Raw genomic sequence first — 24458 nt, forward strand, 5'->3', positions numbered from 1 at the left:
AGGTCCAAAATGTTGTTTTGTAGTCTGGGGTTTGTTGTGGCCAAGCGAGATATCGCCAGGTACAGGGAGGTGCTTGTCTGCCCAACTATTCAAGAATGGAAATCAGATTGGATACGTACATGGTAGCAGACAAAGTCACATATGTAAATAGGGAGTGCCCTCAGAAGTTTAAACAAGAGTGGGGAAGGTGGATGCAATGCAACTCCTTGGACATGCTGGAAGATGCGGGGAGTCAACATTAGGAGATGCTGTTGTGACCAATAAAGACTTCTGGTGGAGAAACACCAGGACACCTGTTTGGAAGTAGCTTTTTGCTATATAAATTGCCACAAGTTGAATTGAATGCAGCAGGCATGGATTATATGTTTCTTTGTGGATACATATGGCGACTGGCTGGTCCATGTCGGGTGATGGGAGGGGGAGGGGCAGAGGGAGTTTTGGGATTTTAATTAAGAACTGGTTTCACGTCACTGTTCTTTGTTACAGAGTTGTGCATTAATGCAAGTATTCTCATTGATACGCTTGTCATACATGTATCAATAACAAACAACAACAATTTCTAAAAAGAAAACAAAATCTTTCATCCCGCAATAAACTGCCTTAACCCCCACGCATAACAGAGGGTTAATGCCATCTAAGCTGGGTCCCTACATTTGAGACCTCTTTGCATTATAATAACTTTTTGGCTGCACCTTTATATCCATTTTATAATATTGTATTTTACACAATACTGTGATTTTTAAAGGTGTTATTGTACCAATTTTTGTTAAGTGGCACAATAAAGGTTTTAAAGCAGCAATACCACAGCGAACGTACAACGTACTATAGTTCAAAATTATAAACTGCCGGCAAGGCAAAAGTTACTGTTTTGATATTCCTTCTTTAGTTTAAATGTAAAACATTTATTGCTGCCACCAACAGTAAATCCCACAGAACCTTCAAAGGACACAAACTTTAATAAAGATATGGGAAAGATCACCCCTCCTGATGTCACACCCTATGTATAATGTCTGTCAAATCTGTAACATGTGAATCTAATGACTAATATATTGTAAAAATGCAATAAATACTATTTTAATTAAAAAGAAATAAGGTACACCTTTGTCAGAATTTTGGCAGTGCCAAACTAGAAGAAAATGGTGTGTTTGCATGCGAGGAGAAAGTGTGTGTGTAGGTGGGTGGTGACGGGAGCAACACAAGTCTTGCATACCACACTTGACCTATGGTGAACTAACAAAGTGATATTTATTTCAGGCCCAGTGGTGCTGCAGCTCTTCACACGCTACTTTCTTATAGGCCCTTCCATAAAATCCTACGATATCATAGAGTGTAGGGAACAGACGCGCCAAAAAGAACTATGGTGGCTCAAAGGAGATACCACTCAACTACTCAGATTCCACACATCTCCTTTCTTTCAGAAAACAACAAAAGAAAATGAAAAAAAGAAAGATAAGAAAGAAACAACAAGCATTTGCAATGCAACAGGTCTCGCATTACTTAGAGTTAGATAATTTGGCATTGTATATATTTAGCTGGATATGTTTGCTGGTTTGTGTACTGTATGTGTTAGGGAATGGCAGGTTTGTTCGACTCTGTGGAGTAAGTATGTGTATTATAGCGTTCCAATGTCATGTTTACATTGCCAGTGAGGCGAACAGTAGACATATACACACAGACAAACATACAGAGACACATGCACCGATACACACAGAGAGAAACACACACAAACGCACAGAGACAGAAACGCACACAGAAACATACGCACAGGCAGACACGCAGACAGAGACTGACACACGTATAGAAACGCACACAGAGACAGAAACACATAGAAACAAAGATGCACACACAGAGAAGAGACATACTTACAGAGACAAATGCAGAAATTGCGACGCACACACAGAGAGACACACACAGAGAGAGACGCACCCACGCATACAGACGTGTACCGAGAGACAGAAACACGCACATGGAGATGCACACACAGATACAAAAACGCGCACACAGCAAAAAACACACGCAGAGATATGCACACAGACACAGAAACACACACAGAGACAAAGGCGTATACATAAAGAGAGACGCACACACAGAGACAGACACGCACACAGAGACTGAGACACACAGAGATACACAGACACACAGATACATACACACAGACAGATAGTTTGGTAGCTAAATGGGCCAAGGCATCCGCTACAGGGGCTTGTGCTTAACCTAACGATTACAGTTGTTTTTAACCCCTTACTGACCTTGCTCCCACAGGTGCGGATATGTTGCCCCTCTGTGTTTAAATACAGGACAAGGCAATAAAAGATAGTTATCTTGTAGGAGTAATAAAAGGTCACGGTATGTGGGGCCTGGAATGTCTAGAGATTGTTTGAAATGTGTGGCTGTTTGCAAAAGACGCATAAAAGTTGTAGGTTAACATGAAAGGGATATGCAAAAGTGAATTGCATTGCGTGTGAAAGAGGATTTGTTAGTTTTAATAAAAACTATTATCTGAATAAGCTAAAAAGATGTGTGTAAACACATTGTAAAATCAGTTGTAAATGAAACACCACAAATAGCCATCCGTTTCCTGCACTGTTGTATCTGTAGTTCTACCAAACTCAGTAATGCAGGTCTCCTGCTCTGGGGTCCCAAGAGTCGCTCCATGAGGAGATATTTCACGCCACATAAACGAGTCTCCTCTGCAGTCCGCGTCCGCATTTGTGTGTGTGCATGCATTTGCGCGTGTCTGTGCATTTGTGTGTCCGTGCATTTGTGTGTGTGTGCATGTGTGCGTGCGAGTATGTCTATGTAGGTGTGTGTATGAGTATGTGCATGCACATGTGCACACGTGTGTGCGTGAATGTGTGTGTGTTCATGCTTGGGTGGGTGTGTATGTGCGCATGTGTGCATTTGTATGTGTGTGTGTGTGTGTGTATGTGTATGTGTATATAGTGTGCGATGCCGCGAGCTATCTTCTAACCACACTTCATCCCGTTGTAGGCCGGGCCAAGAATGATCCATCACACACTGTTTTATCTGTTGCTCAGGAATGTGTAATCATAAAAAAAAAACACAAAGGCTACGAACCCATAAATCATTAAAAAGTACTCCGCTTGAGTTTACAAGGCAATAAAGCACACTCAATATTAACAAGTTTCTTCCCCATCCATGTACTAAAACTGCAGACAGTAGTTGTGTATTGCAACAGTCGATTTTAAGCACGGCTCTTTTGTCAGTAGAATCCCAAAAAGGGTATGAAAGAAGGAGAAACTGTCCTCCTAAACCTCCTGCTAACCTGTTGTAAGTAATTCATGTTCGAAAAATTTAAATCATTACATGTCTAGAATTACACATTGTAATTACGCATTAAATAAAACGAGAAATAATACAGCCCGCATAGTATTGATAGAGATTTTAAAGAAATACAGACAATGGTATTTCATGGGTAGAGTTCTAAGCCAAGTTAACAGAAGCAGTTAAAACAAGGTCAAAGTTATTTAAATGATTTTTCCCTTTACAGCAAGAGGAGAACCTTCTGGGGTTGTGGAAGAAAGAGAATAAAATGCAAAGTACAGAGTGCAAAATATTGAGGCCTCGTCCTGCTTGGGGCTCAGGCAAAATCCTGCTACTGTCTTTGGGGGGAGGGATAATGGGCCAGAAAAGGATATGGAAAACTCCCTAATTTTCAAAGGGACCCCTCTTTCTTCTCTCCAACCAAACGTATTATTTATTACAAAAGATCCCTGGAATGTCCTGTAGGAGTTCTGCAGATGGGGTAGGTATTAAAGCCTGATTTGCCACTCTAAAAGGTTTACCACTGTCAGTCCTCTGCGTCCCAGTGAGCCGATAGCACTCACACTTGATAAGGAGAATGCACATGATGCGCCCTTCAGAAGCCACTCTGGGGCTCAATCCATGTTACAACGAGACCCATTGGCTATGCCAATGCTTGTTCTCTAGATGATACCAGTTGGAAGAGGAGGCACGTTTGCTCTCCAAATGCTCTGTATTTCTGCTTCTTTAAGGTTCGATCCAGGCGCTGAGGAATGTCCTCTGGGGTTGGCCACACTACTCGGGTATTCACAAAGATTTGCGCAGAGCGGACCCACCTGCACTCTGTTGTGAGGGTCCCGTTCTATGAGTGAACCTCCCTACTCTCTGGTTGCACGGGCGGACCTCGCTGCACTCTGTTGTGAGGGTCCCGTTCTATGAGTGAACCTCCCTACTCTCTGGTTGCACGGGCGGACCCCGCTGCACTCTGTTGTGAGGGTCCCGTTCTATGAGTGAACCTCCCTACTCTCTGGTTGCACGGACGGACCCCGCTGCACTCTGTTGTGAGGGTCCCGTTCTATGAGTGAACCTCCCTACTCTCTGGTTGCACGGGCGGACCGACCCCGCTGCACTCTGTTGTGAGGGTCCCGTTCTATGAATGAACCTCCCTACTCTCTGGTTGCACGGGCGGACCCCGCTGCACTCTGTTGTGAGGGTCCCGTTCTATGAGTGAACCTCCCTACTCTCTGGTTGCACGGGCGGACCCCGCTGCACTCTGTTGTGAGGGTCCCGTTCTATGAGTGAACCTCCCTACTCTCTGGTTGCACAGGCGGACCCCGCTGCACTCTGTTGTGAGGGTCCCGTTCTATGAGTGAACCTCCCTACTCTCTGGTTGCACGGGCGGACCCCGCTGCACTCTGTTGTGAGGGTCCCGTTCTATGAGTGAACCTCCCTACTCTCTGGTTGCACGGGCGGACCCCGCTGCACTCTGTTGTGAGGGTCCCGTTCTATGAGTGAACCTCCCTACTCTCTGGTTGCACGGGCGGACCCCGCTGCACTCTGTTGTGAGGGTCCCGTTCTATGAGTGAACCTCCCTACTCTCTGGTTGCACGGGCGGACCCCGCTGCACTCTGTTGTGAGGGTCCCGTTCTATGAGTGAACCTCCCTACTCTCTGGTTGCACGGGCGGACCCCGCTGCACTCTGTTGTGAGGGTCCCGTTCTATGAGTGAACCTCCCTACTCTCTGGTTGCACGGGCGGACCCCGCTGCACTCTGTTGTGAGGGTCCCGTTCTATGAGTGAACCTCCCTACTCTCTGGTTGCACGGGCGGACCCCGCTGCACTCTGTTGTGAGGGTCCCGTTCTATGAGTGAACCTCCCTACTCTCTGGTTGCACGGGCAGACCCCGCTGCACTCTGTTGTGAGGGTCCCGTTCTATGAATAACCCTCCCTACTCTCTGGTTGCACGGGCGGACCCCGCTGCACTCTGTTGTGAGGGTCCCGTTCTATGAATGAACCTCCCTACTCTCTGGTTGCACGGGCGGACCCCGCTGCACTCTGTTGTGAGGGTCCCGTTCTATGAGTGAACCTCCCTACTCTCTGGTTGCACGGGCGGACCCCGCTGCACTCTGTTGTGAGGGTCCCGTTCTATGAGTGAACCTCCCTACTCTCTGGTTGCACGGGCAGACCCCGCTGCACTCTGTTGTGAGGGTCCCGTTCTATGAGTGAACCTCCCTACTCTCTGGTTGCACGGGCGGACCCCGCTGCACTCTGTTGTGAGGGTCCCGTTCTATGAGTGAACCTCCCTACTCTCTGGTTGCACGGGCGGACCCCGCTGCACTCTGTTGTGAGGGTCCCGTTCTATGAATAACCCTCCCTACTCTCTGGTTGCACGGGCAGACCCCGCTGCACTCTGTTGTGAGGGTCCCGTTCTATGAGTGAACCTCCCTACTCTCTGGTTGCACGGGCGGACCCCGCTGCACTCTGTTGTGAGGGTCCCGTTCTATGAATGGACCTCCCTACTCTCTGGTTGCACGGGCGGACCCCGCTGCACTCTGTTGTGAGGGTCCCGTTCTATGAATGAACCTCCCTACTCTCTGGTTGCACGGGCGGACCCCGCTGCACTCTGTTGTGAGGGTCCCGTTCTATGAATGAACCTCCCTACTCTCTGGTTGCACGGGCGGACCCCGCTGCACTCTGTTGTGAGGGTCCCGTTCTATGAGTGAACCTCCCTACTCTCTGGTTGCACGGGCGGACCCCGCTGCACTCTGTTGTGAGGGTCCCGTTCTATGAGTGAACCTCCCTACTCTCTGGTTGCACGGGCGGACCCCGCTGCACTCTGTTGTGAGGGTCCCGTTCTATGAGTGAACCTCCCTACTCTCTGGTTGCACGGGCGGACCCCGCTGCACTCTGTTGTGAGGGTCCCGTTCTATGAGTGAACCTCCCTACTCTCTGGTTGCACGGGCGGACCCCGCTGCACTCTGTTGTGAGGGTCCCGTTCTATGAATGAACCTCCCTACTCTCTGGTTGCACGGGCGGACCCCGCTGCACTCTGTTGTGAGGGTCCCGTTCTATGAGTGAACCTCCCTACTCTCTGGTTGCACGGGCGGACCCCGCTGCACTCTGTTGTGAGGGTCCCGTTCTATGAGTGAACCTCCCTACTCTCTGGTTGCACGGGCGGACCCCGCTGCACTCTGTTGTGAGGGTCCCGTTCTATGAATGAACCTCCCTACTCTCTGGTTGCACGGGCGGACCCCGCTGCACTCTGTTGTGAGGGTCCCGTTCTATGAATGAACCTCCCTACTCTCTGGTTGCACGGGCGGACCCCACTGCACTCTGTTGTGAGGGTCCCGTTCTATGAGTGAACCTCCCTACTCTCTGGTTGCACGGGCGGACCCCGCTGCACTCTGTTGTGAGGGTCCCGTTCTATGAGTGAACCTCCCTACTCTCTGGTTGCACGGGCGGACCCCGCTGCACTCTGTTGTGAGGGTCCCGTTCTATGAGTGAACCTCCCTACTCTCTGGTTGCACGGGCGGACCCCGCTGCACTCTGTTGTGAGGGTCCCGTTCTATGAGTGAACCTCCCTACTCTCTGGTTGCACGGGCGGACCCCGCTGCACTCTGTTGTGAGGGTCCCGTTCTATGAGTGAACCTCCCTACTCTCTGGTTGCACGGGCGGACCCCGCTGCACTCTGTTGTGAGGGTCCCGTTCTATGAATGAACCTCCCTACTCTCTGGTTGCACGGGCGGACCCCGCTGCACTCTGTTGTGAGGGTCCCGTTCTATGAGTGAACCTCCCTACTCTCTGGTTGCACGGGCGGACCCCGCTGCACTCTGTTGTGAGGGTCCCGTTCTATGAGTGAACCTCCCTACTCTCTGGTTGCACGGGCGGACCCCGCTGCACTCTGTTGTGAGGGTCCCGTTCTATGAATGAACCTCCCTACTCTCTGGTTGCACGGGCGGACCCCGCTGCACTCTGTTGTGAGGGTCCCGTTCTATGAGTGAACCTCCCTACTCTCTGGTTGCACGGGCGGACCCCGCTGCACTCTGTTGTGAGGGTCCCGTTCTATGAGTGAACCTCCCTACTCTCTGGTTGCACGGGCGGACCCCGCTGCACTCTGTTGTGAGGGTCCCGTTCTATGAGTGAACCTCCCTACTCTCTGGTTGCACGGGCGGACCCCGCTGCACTCTGTTGTGAGGGTCCCGTTCTATGAGTGAACCTCCCTACACTCTGGTTGCACGGGCCGATACAGTCACGGCGGCCGCTACTGTACACAACTGATATCCCCCAGGCCACAATTGAGTGATTGCACTGCGAACAATAAACGGGCATTGCCTCCAAACAGATTACACGCCTCCCCGTGTCAGCTGGGCATCTACTAGGCGAAATGGCAATTTTTAAATGTATTAATGTGAGGTTTCATTTGGTATTGAAGAATAATGTTTTCCCCGGGAACATTATAAAAATAAAAGCATGAAAAACATCAGCACACGTTTTCAAACTCCCTTTAAAAGAAAGGAGGGCTGTGCACACTTGCTACGACCTTTTCTTGTGGGGCGATCTGAAGAGCAAATTCATGTGTGCTAGTAAGGTGGAAACTATGGTGAATTTATTTCACACGGAATTGTCATAGTTTGTACCTCACATCCCTTATAGTCCACCCCACTTGCTCTTGTGGTATGCTGCTCGGGGAGTTAAACTCCATCCATGATAAATTGTCAACAGGTTTCTAGTTGGGTCCCGAGGTCGATATATTGAGCACCATTAAATTGGGTATTAGAAGAATGTTGATTCCGGCTTCGATCGCTGGGGACGCGAGGCATGGGGAGGTTGTACTAGGCGTGCATAGTGCGATGTGCAGGCTGGTTGGTAACTGGCAAGGTTGGTATCGTAAATGACAACTGCAGTAGTAAGGCTGGCACGGTGGGGACGCGGATGGCACGCTGCAGATCCAACCTTCTCTGCCACCACCAACCTTGTTTAAATTGGGTTTCATCGCCCAGTCTAGCCTATCCATATGCACTGCGCCACAGGCCACCACTAGCGCACCAGTCTCCTTGTGACTACTTGTTAATCAGATACCGGATGACTAAGCCTGCAGGCTATTTGGCAGCCTAATAGAAATATGAAAGAAAGGGGGTGAGCTGGGTATAAATCCTGGTTCAGCGGCCCGACCTGGCTCCCCCTCTGCTGCCTGCTCCGGTTTCTCCCTGGACGGGCTGGGTCAGCCCCGAGGCCTGGGTCAAGCTGCCTGCACAGAAATAGTAGTCTGGCTGCAGCTGTGTTTGAGAGAGCGGGAGCCTAGTTTAATAGCATTAGCGTTTATCCAGTCCATTACCGGACTGTGTAAAGTAATACCAACTCTACATAAACTACAGGACAGTGTAAGAAAATTACAAGCACTCGTTGACAGATGGGGGTAAAAGTGGCGGAAAAGTGAGAATGTCGGAGGTTAAAACAGACAGGGGAAAGTTTCCATGCAAGATGAAACTTAAAAAAAATGTTTTTTAAATATTATGCTGTACTTAACTGCACTTATATTTCAAGTTGCACATAAGGCTGACGAAGCTTCCGCCTTCACAAAAACAGTGCCATAATATTAAATGATCAAACCAAAACTTAAACATTATTGTGTGCCTCTTGGCCAACCATTATAGTTAGTGTCACATTTATCTATTCAATATTTTACCCTTCTCCTCCAAGTTAATTTGGTTAGAGCGTCTTTATGTGTTAATTTTATACCATACTTGGTGTGTGTAAATCCAGGCAGCACACACGAGAACACAGAACAAACCAAACAACCAATCGTAGTGCTAGGTGCTCTGGCACTTGTATAGTGAAAATATTTTTAGGTTGTGTTAGTCAAGCCCTCTAAATGATACTCGATGCACCTTATCCACCGTACAGCTCATGCTGCGGGTGCCGCGGACATCGTTTGCAGTGACCTACATGCCCGTGTACACTGCCTTGTCCCTGCCCCAGCTCTTGTGCTGGCTCTGGCCCACGAGCCCCCACCATGGCCCGATGAGTGCTCATTGGACACAAATTGAATTTGACGAACAAATTTGACTTATTAGTGCATAGTTCATCGATCGCCATTTTCTGCTTTGCTTTGTTGCGGGCTGTGGAGTGCTCAGCTGACGGCCCTTGAGAAATGCGCCTGGCACGATTGTTCCTGGACAGCAGGTTTTGTGTGCCCCGCCTGGAGTGTCGGGTGGCAGAGTTCACTCCGGGGGAGAGGGCGCGCGCGAGAGCAGGTGGACTGAATGTGCAGCTAACAATGTCTAAAATAAGCTGCAGGCTTGGGTGGCCCGTTTGTTCCATAATGTGGCTATGTGACATTGACTGGTTCCGCGTGGCACTTGAATCAGTCGCACGAGATGCGCTGAGCGGAAGCTGGGGGTGCACAGCCTGTGCGTTTTGTCACTTAAGTACAATTTTGCTGCTTAGTTACTTCATGCAAGACATGTCTCAGCCATGGAACTCAAGCGAAGCGCTCACCTCGTGAAACTTTACGGCTCTGTGGTCTTTGTGGAGTGCGATGAACCATGCACACTCAGGCAGAGGCGAGAACTCCACTCCTGCGAGCCCTGATTAAAAGTGAGGGCGCTCGTCGGATAGCATAGCTCACTGCTTCATTAAACTCTTGGCCCGCTTGGCCCAATAAATCCAGCTACAGTTATGCAGGGATTTAGCAATGAGTCAGAGGCAAAGAACGGGAGACGCAATAGAAACAAGCAGCACTGAAAGCGTTAAAAAAAAAAATCCTGCGAGTGGTGCACGCGCGCCACTGCGAAGCAAATGTTTTCACTTATCGCGCCAGTGTGGGCGCGATCATTGAAAACATATGGGCTTTGGTGCGCGTAACAGACACCAATAGGCCATAGGCGGAGCTACGGGACCGCCTATGGCCTATTGCGTGTTCTGTTAAAAAAACAGCACACACGCAAAGCCCAATCAAAATGGACCTTGGAAATGCACAAGCACGAGCTGTGTTGAATTTCAAGTTCCAATTTGAAAACCCCTATAAAACGGCTCGCCTACGCGAGCACTGCTACACAGTGCATCACGAGGGCTTGCCCTAAAAAGGTACACCCTATATACAGGTATCATATGAAGCCAGAAGTTAACACACACAATGTTAGAATTTCTTAGGCTTGTTGGTCAGACTACCAAATCTTCCCCAGTGGATACCTTCAGCCCCAGGTAAAGACAGCTCTACCATAGACCACTGTGTTACAGACCACTTACTCTCACTGCCTCATCCAGTTCCATCCCTGATCCAAAGTCCAGCACTGAATTTCACCGGCTTTACCTCCGTGCTTTGCATCATACCATAATTTATATGGAGATTACTCCTCTTATGGTGACTATTCCACTTGTCTAACCTTTGGCCTCCACCCACGGTTGTCCATGGTAACTGGCAGCCACCCTTTCATCAAGACAAAAGGACTGTAGCCCATGACCTCACATGGTGTGATGTGGTATGCACATGCCAGAAACACCACAACTTCCAGTTTAGGCCACATGTCTAGCCTTTGGCCTCCACCCACGGTTGTCCGTGGCAACTGGCAGCCACCCTTTCATCAAGACAAAAGGTCTGTAGCCCATGACCTCACATTAGAACGTCTTTGAAAACTTGGCTCTTCTCGTCAGCCTACAATTAGCCCACCTGATCTGTACTGGACAGCCGTCTTATCCCAGCGCCAAGAAACCTTAGGAGTATGTGCGCTTTACAAATTGTATTTATCATATCATATCATATCAGATCATGGTGTGATGTGGTATGCACAAGCCACAAACATCACAACTTCCAGTTCAGGCCACATGTCTAGCCTTTGGCCTCCACCCACGGTTGTCCGTGGTAACTGGCAGCCACCCTTTCATCAAGACAAAAGGTCTGTAGCCCATGACCTCACATTAGAACGTCTTTGAAAACTTGGCTCTTCTCGTCAGCCTACAATTAGCCCACCTGATCTGTACTGGACAGCCGTCTTATCCCAGCGCCAAGAAACCTTAGGAGTATGTGCGCTTTACAAATTGTATTTATCATATCATATCATATCAGATCATGGTGTGATGTGGTATGCACAAGCCACAAACATCACAACTTCCAGTTCAGGCCACATGTCTAGCCTTTGGCCTCCACCCACGGTTGTCCCTGGCAACTGGCAGCCACCCTTTCATCAAGACAAAAGGACTGTAGCCCATGACCTCACATGGTGTGATGTGGTATGCACAAGCCAGAAACACCACAACTTCCAGTTCAGGCCATTTTCAGAAATGACCATAGATCCCCAATATGCATTTAATTTACCGGCCATTCTCCCACATGGGTCCCATCACCTCAACACTAACTGTTTACCAAGACATACGGGGATAGTTTACTGGGAATAAAGTTGGACTGAATGTGAGCTGTGATTTATCAGAATGTATGCTTCCATGGAATCCTTCATCTTCCTTGTCTATCCTAGTTCCCCAATACAATATTCTTTAGTTAGCCCTTTGTTTTTCATATATCTAAATGCCCCCTGCTATAAGTGTCAAGAGTTCCCTTTCTCAAACTTTCCAGAGAAATCACAAGTCTGCCCGCAACAATAATACATCCTTTTCAGCCAATTCTTCCTTACCTCCCATTCAGTCCATCATTCATAAGTTAATAGCATCTAATATATTCATTCATGCCCATCAATTTTTTGTCTTCCATAGGTTTTTGCCCCAATTTCTCATGGCGGAGGCCATGGATCTTTTTCCTTTTACAATCATGCAATAAAAAAAATCCCCATTCATTCTTTGGTACTTTTTTGATAGGTAATGGCATCAGACTTAAGCCAGATTCTTTTTTTCCACACTTGGCACATATTGTACAGTGTCATTTAGACAAACAACTTAATGGCCATGTGAGCCAATACAGCCACCGCCGCCCACCACAACCTCATCAGATACTCTAGAAGAAAGCATTCCAGGACAGAATCTCCACCCACGCACACAACAGCAAGGAACTCTTCTGCATCATTAAACAGACCCTCCAGGATTTCGCGGTTTGCCACGAAATCTGCACTTTTGTAAAAATGCTGCGATTTTTACAAAAGTGCCCGCGAAATCGGCACTTTTGTAGAAACCGCGCGGCATTTTTACAAAAGCCGCTATATCCTGGAGGGTCTGATTGGTTGTGGAGTGTGGTGGAATATCAGAATTACAATGGCGGGAAAGAGGTTGTTGTTGCCAGTACAAACTGTGCTTTCATTTCCTCATCACTTCTCAGTACGACGAGTGTCTCTGCCACATTTTCCGTGCCTTCTTCTCCTGTCCATGTGACACGGCTGGCATTGGCACGGGCTGGCTTCTCCCTGCATCACCAGTATTTAATGTCCCACAAGCAGTACATACAAGAAAGAAACGCTTTAAAATGTTTTCTAGATACCTTAACGATCCCTGAATGAAAATTTAAGTTAACAAAGACAGAAGAGAGCATGGTGAAAATGAATGCAGGCGGTTTTATGCAAAGTTGTATTAAAGTATCATGTCCGGGTGATTGCAGGATCTTTAAAGGCGAACACATGGACAGTATTTTACGTTGGCAAAGATGGCAAACCCAGCAACACCAGTGGCGGCTGCTCCACACACCCCCCTCTCCGGTGGCATTTTCGGGTGTGTCTCCTACTGCCAAGCCCTGCTGTGCAACTTCGATAAAAGCTGGTGCTGCTGCTCGCTCGCAGCTGCAGAACTGGCGCCCAGAGTCCTTCGCAGTACACCGTCACCCACCCTTTTATTTGTTTTAAAAGTTTTATATAGCGCTAGCTTGACCCGTAGGTATCAGAGCGCTTTAAATTACACTACTTCACTTCCAGCGGGATCACAGAACTGAAGTGTTCTGTTAGGACATGCGGTAGTTCTGCATTGCAACTGAGGCACACATTCCAAAACTACAAACTTGAAAAAGAAAACATTTCCACATATGTTTCATTCTTCTGCGCTCAGAGAATGTGTAACCTCCTGATAAAGCACTTCTTTATAAAAACGCGCATCTCCCGGCTCCAACATTAAAATAGATGCCTTATTTTCTTAAAAGCGTAACACATGAAATAAGAATAGCGTGCTCTGCAGCCCCGAGGTTCAGCTGGCAGTTGTACAAAATCGGATGAATTAAATTCTCCTTATTGAATGCGACCCAATATAATTGCATCCTAGACGCTAGCAATTACAGGCCTGAATTTTCTGCAGGAGGCGCATTGAGAGATATGTTAACTGTACTGTTAAGGGCTTATCATTATTTACCCTTTTGGCATTCAGCTAATCTCCGATCTATGCCCTGCTTGACAGGTACTCACTCTCCATGCTATTGAGCCCTTTCTTTGATTCTTGCATCTCTAAACAATGCGGGCTGGACCGGGGCATTTCCGAGCACTCCATGCCAGCTCCGGCAACAACTATGCTATTTCACAACCTGTCCGGCTCTGGGGGGAGGGGGCTTGGGACCCAGCGCCCCGCTCTTAACACAAACCGCAATGTCTCCTATATTTTTTTTTCTTACTGCGCAGCCATTCATCCTTGCATATTGAGGGATTCACAGCCAAGTCAAAGACTCACTCGCCATCCCTGCAGCATGCGCGTAAACCCCTCTTAGATATCTGTCTCACCTTGCCTCTACTGCGGTCTTGCCCCGCTGGATCGTCGCTGGTGCAACGAGCCTCTTCCTCCTCCCACGCTGTCTGGGGAGGGCTGTGTGTCATGGCCGCGTCTCTTGACCCCGCTTCGCCGGTCCCCTCAGCCTTGGCCTTCGATCTCCGGCGGGGTTCTCTGGTCAAGGGTCACTCCGTACTTCCTCTGTCTTTGTCTCCCGGATGCTGCGATGCCCACTCTTGATGCCAGATGTTGGTTGCAAGCCCGGCTGCTCAGCCGGGTTTGCCACTCCGCAGATTCCATTGTTCGCTGGCCTGGAGGAGTGCTCTTAGGTGCCTTCGCCCCGGAAGACAACACCATATCAGCACCAGTGAGGGAAACCCTGGAGCCTCAGGATGCTCGTCGGGCGCTCCTCTGGCTCCGCGTGCTTCGCCATCTTCGCCCCCGGCTGGGCCTCGCTGCGGCACTCCTCTCCTGCTGCTTGCACCCTTCGTGGAGCTTGGGGAGAGATCCTACCACCCACTATACGGCGCCATGAGTTGAGGAGGACCCCCAGGTTGCGTGCGTGGTCGGTGGGTGTTGGAGCTGTTCCTAGTGCGGTCGGCTACCAGGAGTCTCGTCCCAGGCCGACGGGGTGAATCCGAGGAGGAGGACCTCCATCTTGTCAGAGTTCAGCTTCAGTCGGCTGTTCCTCATCCATTCGGCGACGGCCTTCATTCCTTCGTGTAGGTTGGTTTTGGCGGTGTGGGGGTCCTTGGCGAGGGAGAGGATCAGCTGGGTGTCATCGACGTAGGAGATGATGTTGAGGTTGTGCAGTCGGGCAACGTGGGCGAGTGGTGCCATGTAGATGTTAAACAGCGTAGGGCTGAGGAATGAGCCCTAGGGTGTGCCGCAGATGATCTTGGTGGCTTCGGAGCGGAAGGCGGACGTTCTGTGTTCTGCGGAGAGGAAGTCTTGCTTTTCGAGGGAAACAAAGTGTCTACATTGTAAATAAACCAAATATACATAGCTTCATCTTAAATAACCAAAAAATACTAGATATCTGTGTTTGTTGTAGGAAAAATGGCCAAATAAAATGCTGCAAAAATGCAGATAAATTCCAATATTTATGCCGCTAAATTTCCATTTTTGTGCCGCTAAATTTGCTAATCCATGCCGCTATATCCTGGGGGGTCTGTTTAAAGAGTTCGCCCACCCAACAGTGAGACAACCTACTTCCCCCCCTCACCTCGCCCACACCTCTGCCACAGACTCAGCACCTACTTCCACCACAAAATCAAGACCATCTATGACAACAACCTACACAAGGAACCTACACCCACCACCCCCATACACCACGCAACTTACGCTAGACAGCTGAACTGCTGTCACCATTGAGGGCACTCTGAAGACTATGAAGTCAACCCACTCCGGGGCGCCCACGGACCCCTGCCCCCACCAGATCTACCACAGACCAGCTGACATCATCGGCCGAGCTTCATCAAATCATCAACAGCTCCTTTGAGACTGCCTCCTTCCTCAACGACTGGAAACATGCAGAGATCAACCCTCTCCTAAAAAAACCCACGGCAGACCCAACCGACCTCAAAAACTACAGACGGATCTCCTTACTCCCATACCGAGCGAAGGTCATCGAAAAAGGCATCAACAGCCAGCTCGCATCCTTCATAGAAGAAAACATCCATGACTCCTCCCAATCTAGCTTCAGGAAAAACCACAGCACCAAAACTACCCTTCTCGCTGCGACAGACATCCGCTCCCTCCCTGACAGAAGAGAGACTGTGGCCCTCATCCTCCTGGACCTATCCACAGCCTTTAACAGTCTCTCAAAGCACCATAGCCCAGACTACATGACGCAGGAATCTGGGGCATGGCCCTCCGCTGGATCCGCTCATTCCTCTCCGGCAGGACCCAGCGGGTCAGGCTCCTGCCCTTCCTCTCAGATCCCACACTGACCACTTGCGGAGTTCCCCAAGGATCCTCCATCGGCCCCACACTGTTCAACATCTACATGGCTGTGCTCGCACCCATCGTCAGATCCCATGGACATTGTATCCTACACAGACGACACCAAACTCATCCTCTCCCTATCCAACGAACCAAACATCTTCATACAAAACTTTCAAGAAGGGATGAAAATGGTCGCTAGGTGGATGAAGAACAGCTGGCTACAACTCAACACGGACATAACCGAAATACTCATGAAGGGCCCACACCCGATGCCGGGAACGACATCTGGTGGCCCCCTCGCACTTGGGAACCCACCCTCCCACACCGCCTACGCACGCAAACTTGGAATCATCCTGGACTCCGAACTCAAAATGGACCGTCAAATCAATGCGGTCTCCTCCTTTTTCCATACCTTCTGCCTCCTAAGAAAGACCTTCAACTGGATTCCTCTGGAGCACAGAAAGACCGTCACCCACGCCCACGTTAGCAGCAGACTGGACTACGGTAACGCAGCCTACGTCGGGATCAACAAGAACCTTACCTGCAAACTCCATAATGTCTCTGCCAGACAAGTCCTCAACCTACCATGTAATTGCCACATCACCCAACACCTGCGGACAATGCATTAGCTCCCCGTGGAGAAGAGAATCACCTTCAAGCTTCTCACCCATGCCCACAAAGCCCTCCACAACACCAGACCCCTCTACCTGAACCACCGCCTCTCGTTCCACGCACCCCAAAGATCCTTCCTCTCAGCCAAGCTCTCCCTTGCGACAGTGCAGCGCATTAAGAAGACCAGAACAGCAGGTTGCTCCTTCCCCTTTCTCGCAGCCAAGGAATGGAACACCCTCCCTCTCCACCTCTGGCAGACACAAACTTTTCAAGTTTATAAAGGACCGCAAGACCTGGCTCTTCAACAAATCACCAAGAACTTCCAGGAGCACCCCCAGCACCTTGAGACCCTTTCAGTTGAGTAGTTACGCTTCACCAACCCGTTGATTGATTCAAACTGGTGAAAAGGTTTAAAGCCCTCTCTCTCTGGCAAGGAATATTTTGTTTCTGCAGGTCAAAAACAAAGGTTATAACTATTTCCCATCCTTTCTTACCACTTGGGTCAGTACTGTTCCTAACCCATAACCAATTGCAGCAATAATTACTACACCTTTCAAGACTGAAACCACATTCAGGCGATGCACTACAAATGTCTTTAATTGCTTCACTACCCTTCCCAACACTACTGGCAATTCAAATTTAGACATTCTTTAGCAATTGCCTGACAGTGTAAATATTTTCTAGAAAGTTATTCACAAACTTTATGTAAAATTCCACGAGGTATAAAAGCGCCCCTGTATCTTCTTTACTTTTGGACGGAGGGGCATTGTTAATTGACTTCATCAACTTCACCTTTGGTTTAATACCTTCCCTGCCAACTTCTTGCCTCAGACATGCCACATCACCCTTAGAGGTAAAACCTTTTGCTTGAAAATTCCCAACTAACTCCTTCAAATTTTTATCGAGCCCATTTTCATTCTGCCAAAAGTACATGCAAGATGTGAGGAGAAAAGGACATGGGGGATAACAGCGTGAGAAACTGCATCAAAAAGTCGTATGAAGGGGAGCGTGAGTGACTGGGACACTCGGATGGTTCAGATACTCAAAAATCAACATTGGGAAGGAAGAAGCAGGGATTCATTCTGCTTCCATGCTTAGTCGATAATAATCAAAAATTGAATGAATCACGTTTCTTGGAAATGCCAGGGTCTTCAGGTGTTGTACAAAGGCACTCTTACACTAACTCGTGAGTGGCGGTACATATTGGCTCTCTGCCGGGAGAGGTTAGGCGGTTGGTTTCATCATGGTGTCCTTTTCCACCCAGGGTTCCCGTTCTCCAGGCAGTCAACCTTCCTCCACTTGGAGGGAGAACATCTGGTTCTTATGATGGTCGTGATTTCGGGTGTATTGGTGAAAAAAGTGATATAAAATATACCTCCTGTGCACCGTATTTTATTAGCCATGAAGGGGTAAGGTAAAAAACTGTGTGAGGTGCTTGGGTGGATGTATTATTGGTCCACTGCACCTAAATGATTATTGTGTTGGTGGTCGACATGTTTCAGTCCGTAGGTGTCTCTAAAGATAGGTGGACTTTCTTCAGGACCATACTGATAGCGAAAATATATTTGAATCGCTCTAACAATAGGTAAGTTAAACTCACTTACCTATTTTCATTATTCAGTCAGTGTTTGACTTAGTTATCGGTTATCATTCTACCTGTAACTTGTTTGGAGTTTTATTTAAAGTCCTATGGGTACTGCAGAAGCTCTTGGCGGTGTTACTTGCATCTCATTCCTGCTGCTACCTACCATAGGCTGCATCCCTAAAAGCCTCTCAAAATTTGCTAAATCCCCCCCTATTATATAGTAAGTATCCCCCATTTTCCAGACACCCCCATGCCCTCACACATTCACTAGTCAAACGTAGACTTACAAGTGCAGATCTCTGCCTTCTTGATTAAGATTTCTGAATAGCAAAGAAAGAAAAGGGACAATGAGGTGGAAGTCTCCATCCTAGGTTTGTAAATAGTTCTACTTTACATACTACAAAATGTCGTTTGTGAATAGACCCCTTTCAGGTGTTCTTTAAATGGAAATTTTCCACTGAACTGTCAAACAGAATTTGCATTCACAGAGACCAATTTCAGGAAAAGCAAGCTAACATTGGCAAATTGAAAATGGCTGCTTATGCTCTTACATTGTGGGATCCATAGAGGATGCACAATAGGATGTAGGGGTCTCATCAGGACTGACAATAACGGGACATCCTGTATGGAACAAGGAAAAGACAATGAGGGGTAGAAGGAGTGAACCGATGTACGATTATAATGAAGTGAACAAGGAGTACCTTAAATTATGTACGAGTCATATGCAAGGTGGCAAAAACACCCAGAAAAAAATCCAAGTTACCTAACTCGCTTGGTAGGAAGTAGAAATGTGCACGCACATATTAATGTTGCGGATCATGGGTTTCACTGCTGCAGCTGCGGGGTTTGGGAGTGGGTGGAGGGCTACAACCTTCCAATTAAATGGGATATAGAATGCAATTGCTAAAAGCAATTGCCATCCTACTTAAATTATGTCAAAAGCACAGACTATCAAGGCAAGCCTGCTCCGGTCTCCAAAATGGACGCGAAGGCCATCTTAAGTAGACGCATGCCCAAGAGCCAATATCAGCTACCTTTTACCACTCCTCCCTTTCCAAGTCTTCACACTGTGACGTCTTGGAAAGGGAGGGGATGCCGCATTTGCAAGATGGTCTTGTGCTCTAAACAGAATACACCGCACATGCTTCTGAGCCTCATGTATTCTGTTTACAGCATTAATGCAGAGAAAGAGTTACAGCTGGGCCTCTTTGAAAGGCAGCGTCGTGGACTGTTGGTGTGCAGAGCCTCCGGCTCCCCAAAACATACCCTCATAAACATCAGCTTCACTTGTAGTACAATAGATGCACTGGTTTTATGCCTCACCACTTTCAAATTCCACTAGATGCCACTGCACTGCTGTGTCCCCAACTGACATTGGTCACAAAATGGTTGAATTGTGGAAACATGTGGAAGATTTTGGGAGAATTCATCATCTGACATTTGAACCCCAGATCTCTATGTAGCTAATATGCACTTCACTGTCAGCATGCGGCCTGAAATTAGCATCTGGATGGTAAAGATCTGGGCAGTTATTCCCCTAATCTAATATCTGTCAGTAACCCATGAGACTCATGGGGAATAATTGCTTCTTTGCAAATTTAGAAAAGTACAAGAAGCATTGTTGACGGGATAATAGATATATAATAACGTTAAAGGAGCTAAGATAAAATGATATCTTTAATTTCAATATCGAAGTAACACATGACAAATTATTTCCCACCCCCAGATATGAACCACTTAAAACTCTGTGCTGGCATTTGACACGCAGAAACAATGACAAAATAAGGGTTATATAGGACTAGTGTGCAGAAAGCAGTGCCTGTATCTCTCACAAAAAATAGGAAATAATTCAGTTTGGTAAATTAACGTGCAAGACAAATACTAACAGTTTTCTAAAATGTCCTAATGGATAGTCCTTCTTGCACATGCTCTTTGCTCAAATGAACTCTGTCACTTCTAGGTACTCGCTGAGAATCAGAGAGATAGTGGATTTTGCCTAGAATTACACAACGGATTCAAATGGAAAATCCTGGATTCAAAAGATGTCCACTTGCCCATATCTTGGCTGGATGTTCTTCCCATACTACATTATTTTGGCAAAAAAATTGAATAAGCCCTTTATGATTGTGATTTGTGAGGGAGATGTACTGAAAATTATTCCAGGATAAAAACTGTAATGGATACTGCTCTACCTGTGACAATAGTTATCATTTTTAAACAAATTCTAGAGGTTTTGTCAGAAACTTAACAGTTCACACAAATAAGTTATGGTCGTCTTGAACATGCAAACGCCACTTGACCCACACCTAAATAACGATTAAGCAGAGGTGCGGACTCACAAGTATGTGCTATACATCTGCTGTAAGCTTCAGCACCTGTCGCTGTTTCAAGTTAATGACAGAGGTGTGAGCCCGAGCCCGGCTCTGGCTCGGCTCGAGGTTCTGCTGGAACCTCAGGCCCACAACGAGCCGAGCTTTCACGTGGCTTCTGCTGCCATCCTTGCTCTACCCTGAATGTGACGAATGTAACCTTGTGTAATGCAACTAGTTGTCGTGTAAATAACTTTGGGTTGAGCATGTAACATATAAGAACTGCAGAAAAGGGTAAAAATCAAATCATTAACATTAAAAAGGAAAAACAAATAAATACCCACTTAGTGGCCGATTTTTACACAGTGAAACCAGAAATCCTGGATAAACCACAGCTTCCCAGCTAAAATTGTGTGCTCTTAGGCACATATTTAATGTGACCAAAACTCCCTTTACTCCATCAAGACGTGAGTTCGGGATTCCACTGGATAACAACCCGCCTTTGGTTTCATGGACCTGAATGCTGCTTGATAACGGCCGGGTCCATGCACAGGGCTGGCGTGGGAAACGTCTTGCCTCTTAGTTCACTAATGCAGGCATGGAACATTTTAAGAGGCAGGAGGGGGAGTCTATATAAAAGCATAATAATAATACCATGGATTGGGAGAATGCATTGTCCCTCATTAACTTGTATTGAACAGAGGCAATCTAAGGCGGGAGAGAGCCAGAGAGAGGTTTATTGTGGCTCGAGTGGCCGAGCCAGGCACCCGGCTGGAGCCAGAGCCGAGCCAGGCTCCGGGCTCTGCTCTCCCCGGCCCCCTCCAGGCCCCCGCACCCTCCCGGGCCCGCACACGGGACCCCTCTCCTCACCGGTGGCGGCGCTCCTCGCCCGGCGGGCCCGGCCTCCAGCCGCGCTCTCTGCACTCAGGACCGACCCCGGGGCTCGGCTCCGGCCCGGACGGCAGCTGACACCAGACACGGGAAGACGCCTGGAGGTCAGAGCAGTGCGCATGCGCGGAGCGCAGACAGCGATCACCAGGAAGAGCCTCGCCATTGGAGCATTCCCGGAATAGGAACTCCGCGGGCAATGGTCGTGGTGACGTGCGCATGCGCGGAGCGCAGATACTGGCTACCAGGAGGCGCCCCGCCATTGGAGCATTCACGGAAAAGGAACTCCGCAGGCAAAGGCCCGCGTGCCGTTTGAGACACGTCACTTCCGCTCTGCCTCGACTCTCAGCTCTGTTGCTGCTACGGAAATAAGAAGTGTCCTAGCTATAGTGAAGGAAACTTGTACTTCTGTTATGAACGCGGAGGCGAGGATTATTCGCAACGTTATTCACTTTTATTGACAGCAGTTTCAACGTTAAACAGAAGTTTAAATGACACTGCCACACTACAACTCCCATGAGTCCATGGGACGTGTCCATGACAACCATCAATTAATAGCAGCGCAGACCGTCAATGCATGAGTATCTATCTCCTGGTGCCTGCAGGCCTTGCTCTTCTCTGCTGCAGGAGGTTAACTCAGTGCATCCCTCCATCCTGGAACCAGAGCCAACGAATAAACACACCCTTTATTTATTCAGTGGAACAATATACATATACCAGACTAGTAATCATGCATTAAAAAGCGAAAGAGCTATCTAAACAAGCAATTATTGATCAGAGCTAGTAATAACTGCAATCAATAGCATCTGAGTGCACATCAATACGTTACAGAATCCATACAAGAACACAGAGGAAACCCTAATCAAAAGCAGAGTTGGTAATATCCCAACAATAATACCCAGGAAAGAAAACATACCTCCTGTAATCCAGTCCAGTGGGAGGGTAACATGAAATTAAATGAAATGAAAAAGGTTTTTTCTATAGCGCGTGGCGACCCAGGAGCATCCCAGCGCTGTCGTGGTTACTAGAGTTGAACTGGACCGCTTTGGAAAGAGCCAGGGGTCCATATGTAGGAAGCCAAATTACAATCTCAAAAGCTGAAATTCACAGAATTTCAGCATTTGCGATCGCAATTTAGGCAGTGTGCAATGTAGCACACAAAAACCCACTCGCAAAATAAGGAATCGCAAAATTTGCGATTCTTTATTTTGCAAATTCATTTAAGTAATCCCAATATGCGATTCCTTAAATGCATTGTTGGAAGCACCTAGGTTGTGTGATTTTGGGTTAAGGAATCGCAAATTACCACCAACTTTACGTTAGTTGTAATTTGTGATTTCTTTGAAAAATGCACTTTTTTGCATATTTCAAAGTGCCATGTGCAACACATACATGCACTTAGGACATTTATGTGCGCACATGCTTATTTCAGGGGTGCAACAGGGTGTCCTATTAACACCCTTGCAACCTTGAAATTGCATTCTCAATTTGTGATTCTCTAATTGGGAATCGCAAACTAAGAATTTCTTCCCATTCATTCCTATGTGCCTTCTCGCCCATAGGAATTAATGGGAAGGTATTCCATATTTACGAATCTCAATTTGCGATTCGCAAATAAGGAATATGTAGGATTCGCAAAATATTTTGCGAATCCTACCTACATTGAGTTTTGCAATTCTCTAATTGAGATTCCCTAAAAATCACAAATTGAGAATCGCAAAACGTGTTTTTCCTACATATGGCCCCAGGTCTTTAGCTGTTTCTGGAATGAGCGATGAGTGGATTCCCTACAAAGATGCAGAAGATGGCTGTTCCAAAGTTTTGCGGCATTGCATGAAAAACGCCACTTCTGACCTTCTTAACCCTGGGTACCATTGCTAGGTAAAGCTTGTCTGAACAAAGTCTTATGTTGGCCTTGTAAGGGCAAATCATGGTTTTAATGAAAGGCGGTCCATTTCCTCCCGGAGGCTTATGGACAATGCAAAGGGCTTTAAAGTTAGTTTTCTCTTGCCACTGAACCAATGAAGAGAACGTAGTGTCTGCTTTGCTGGACAGCGATTCTGGGTTTCCGTGAGCATTCTTGCCACAGAGTATTGTATAATCTGCAATGTCGTAATCACTGCGCTTGGGGCGTCCAGATAGAGGGCGTTGCCATAATCAATCATGGAGAGGATGAGCACCTGGACCAGCGTTTTTTTGCTTGGTTCAGTAGGAGGGGCAACACTTTGCGAATGATTCTTAGCATGCTGTAACATGAAGCAGCAGTCTTCCTGGCTTGAGCTTTAAACATCAGACTCAAGAAACTGGTAAACACCCCCACCCACTACGCCGGCCACACGCTTGACTTCGTCTTCTCCTGCAGCAAGCACATCTCCTTCAGCCACTCCACCGGACTCCATTGGACTGACCACAGCTGCATCCACTTCAGCTTCAGAAAAACCACGACCCACCACCCCCGCAACAGGGTCCTTGCAGGAGCTGGAACAAGATCACCGCCGAGCAGCTCACCACCTCCCTCCGCCAGAACCCTCCCACCAGCACAACGGACCCCAACGAAGCAGCCAGCAACCTCACACAGTGGCTCACCAACTGCGCAGATGACCTCGCACCACTGAAGGACCCTCCCAGCAGACCAGTCAGCAAGAAAGCCCCTTGGTTCACTGACAAACTCAAGACCTCCAAGAAGAACTGCTGCACCCTTGAGAAAGCCTGGCGCCACGACCAGACCACAGACAACATGATGGCCCTCAAGCACGCCACCCGCAAACACCACCAGCTGATCCGCACCACCAAGAAGACAGCATTCAAAGAACGACTGGACAAAAGCGCCCACAACCGCAAGAAACTCATCAGCATCGTCAAAGAGTTCTCCAACCCCAGCGCCGGAAACAACGACATCACTCCCTCGCAAGACCTCTGCGACTCACTCGCCTCATTCTTCCACCGCAAGATCACTGATATACACAACAGCTTCAGCGCACCAATCAAGCACCCAACCACCGAACCAACGCCCCCCACCACCACCCTCTGCGCCTGGACCACGATCAGCACCGAAGACACCACCCGCACGATGAACACCATCCACTCCGGATCACCAACCGACCCCTGCCCCCACCACGTCTTCAACAAGGCCGACTCCATCATCGCACCCCAACTCTGGGACATCATCAACACCTCCTTCACTACCGCCACCTTCCCAGAGACCTGGAAGCACGCTGAGCTCAGTGCCCT

At 48.2% G+C, this 24458-nt stretch overlaps 1 protein-coding gene across 2 annotated transcripts in view; it reads right to left on the minus strand.

Moving 5' to 3' along the window:
• Nucleotides 1–21329, minus strand: part of LOC147737014 (uncharacterized) — a 75623-nt gene extending 54294 nt beyond the window's left edge. The window contains exon 1 of one of the 2 annotated variants that reach the window (XM_086958816.1): nt 21210–21329. The gene's annotated coding sequence lies outside the window, so the exon portion shown is untranslated. Of the gene's footprint in view, nt 1–18581; nt 18631–21209 lie in introns of those variants that run through there. The other variant, XM_086958864.1, reaches the window with a different exon arrangement.
• Between the last annotated feature and the right edge of the window lie 3129 nt (nt 21330–24458).

This window comes from Lissotriton vulgaris, chromosome 1_1 (genome assembly GCF_964263255.1).
Source record: "Lissotriton vulgaris chromosome 1_1, aLisVul1.2, whole genome shotgun sequence".
Taxonomy (NCBI): domain Eukaryota; kingdom Metazoa; phylum Chordata; class Amphibia; order Caudata; family Salamandridae; genus Lissotriton; species Lissotriton vulgaris.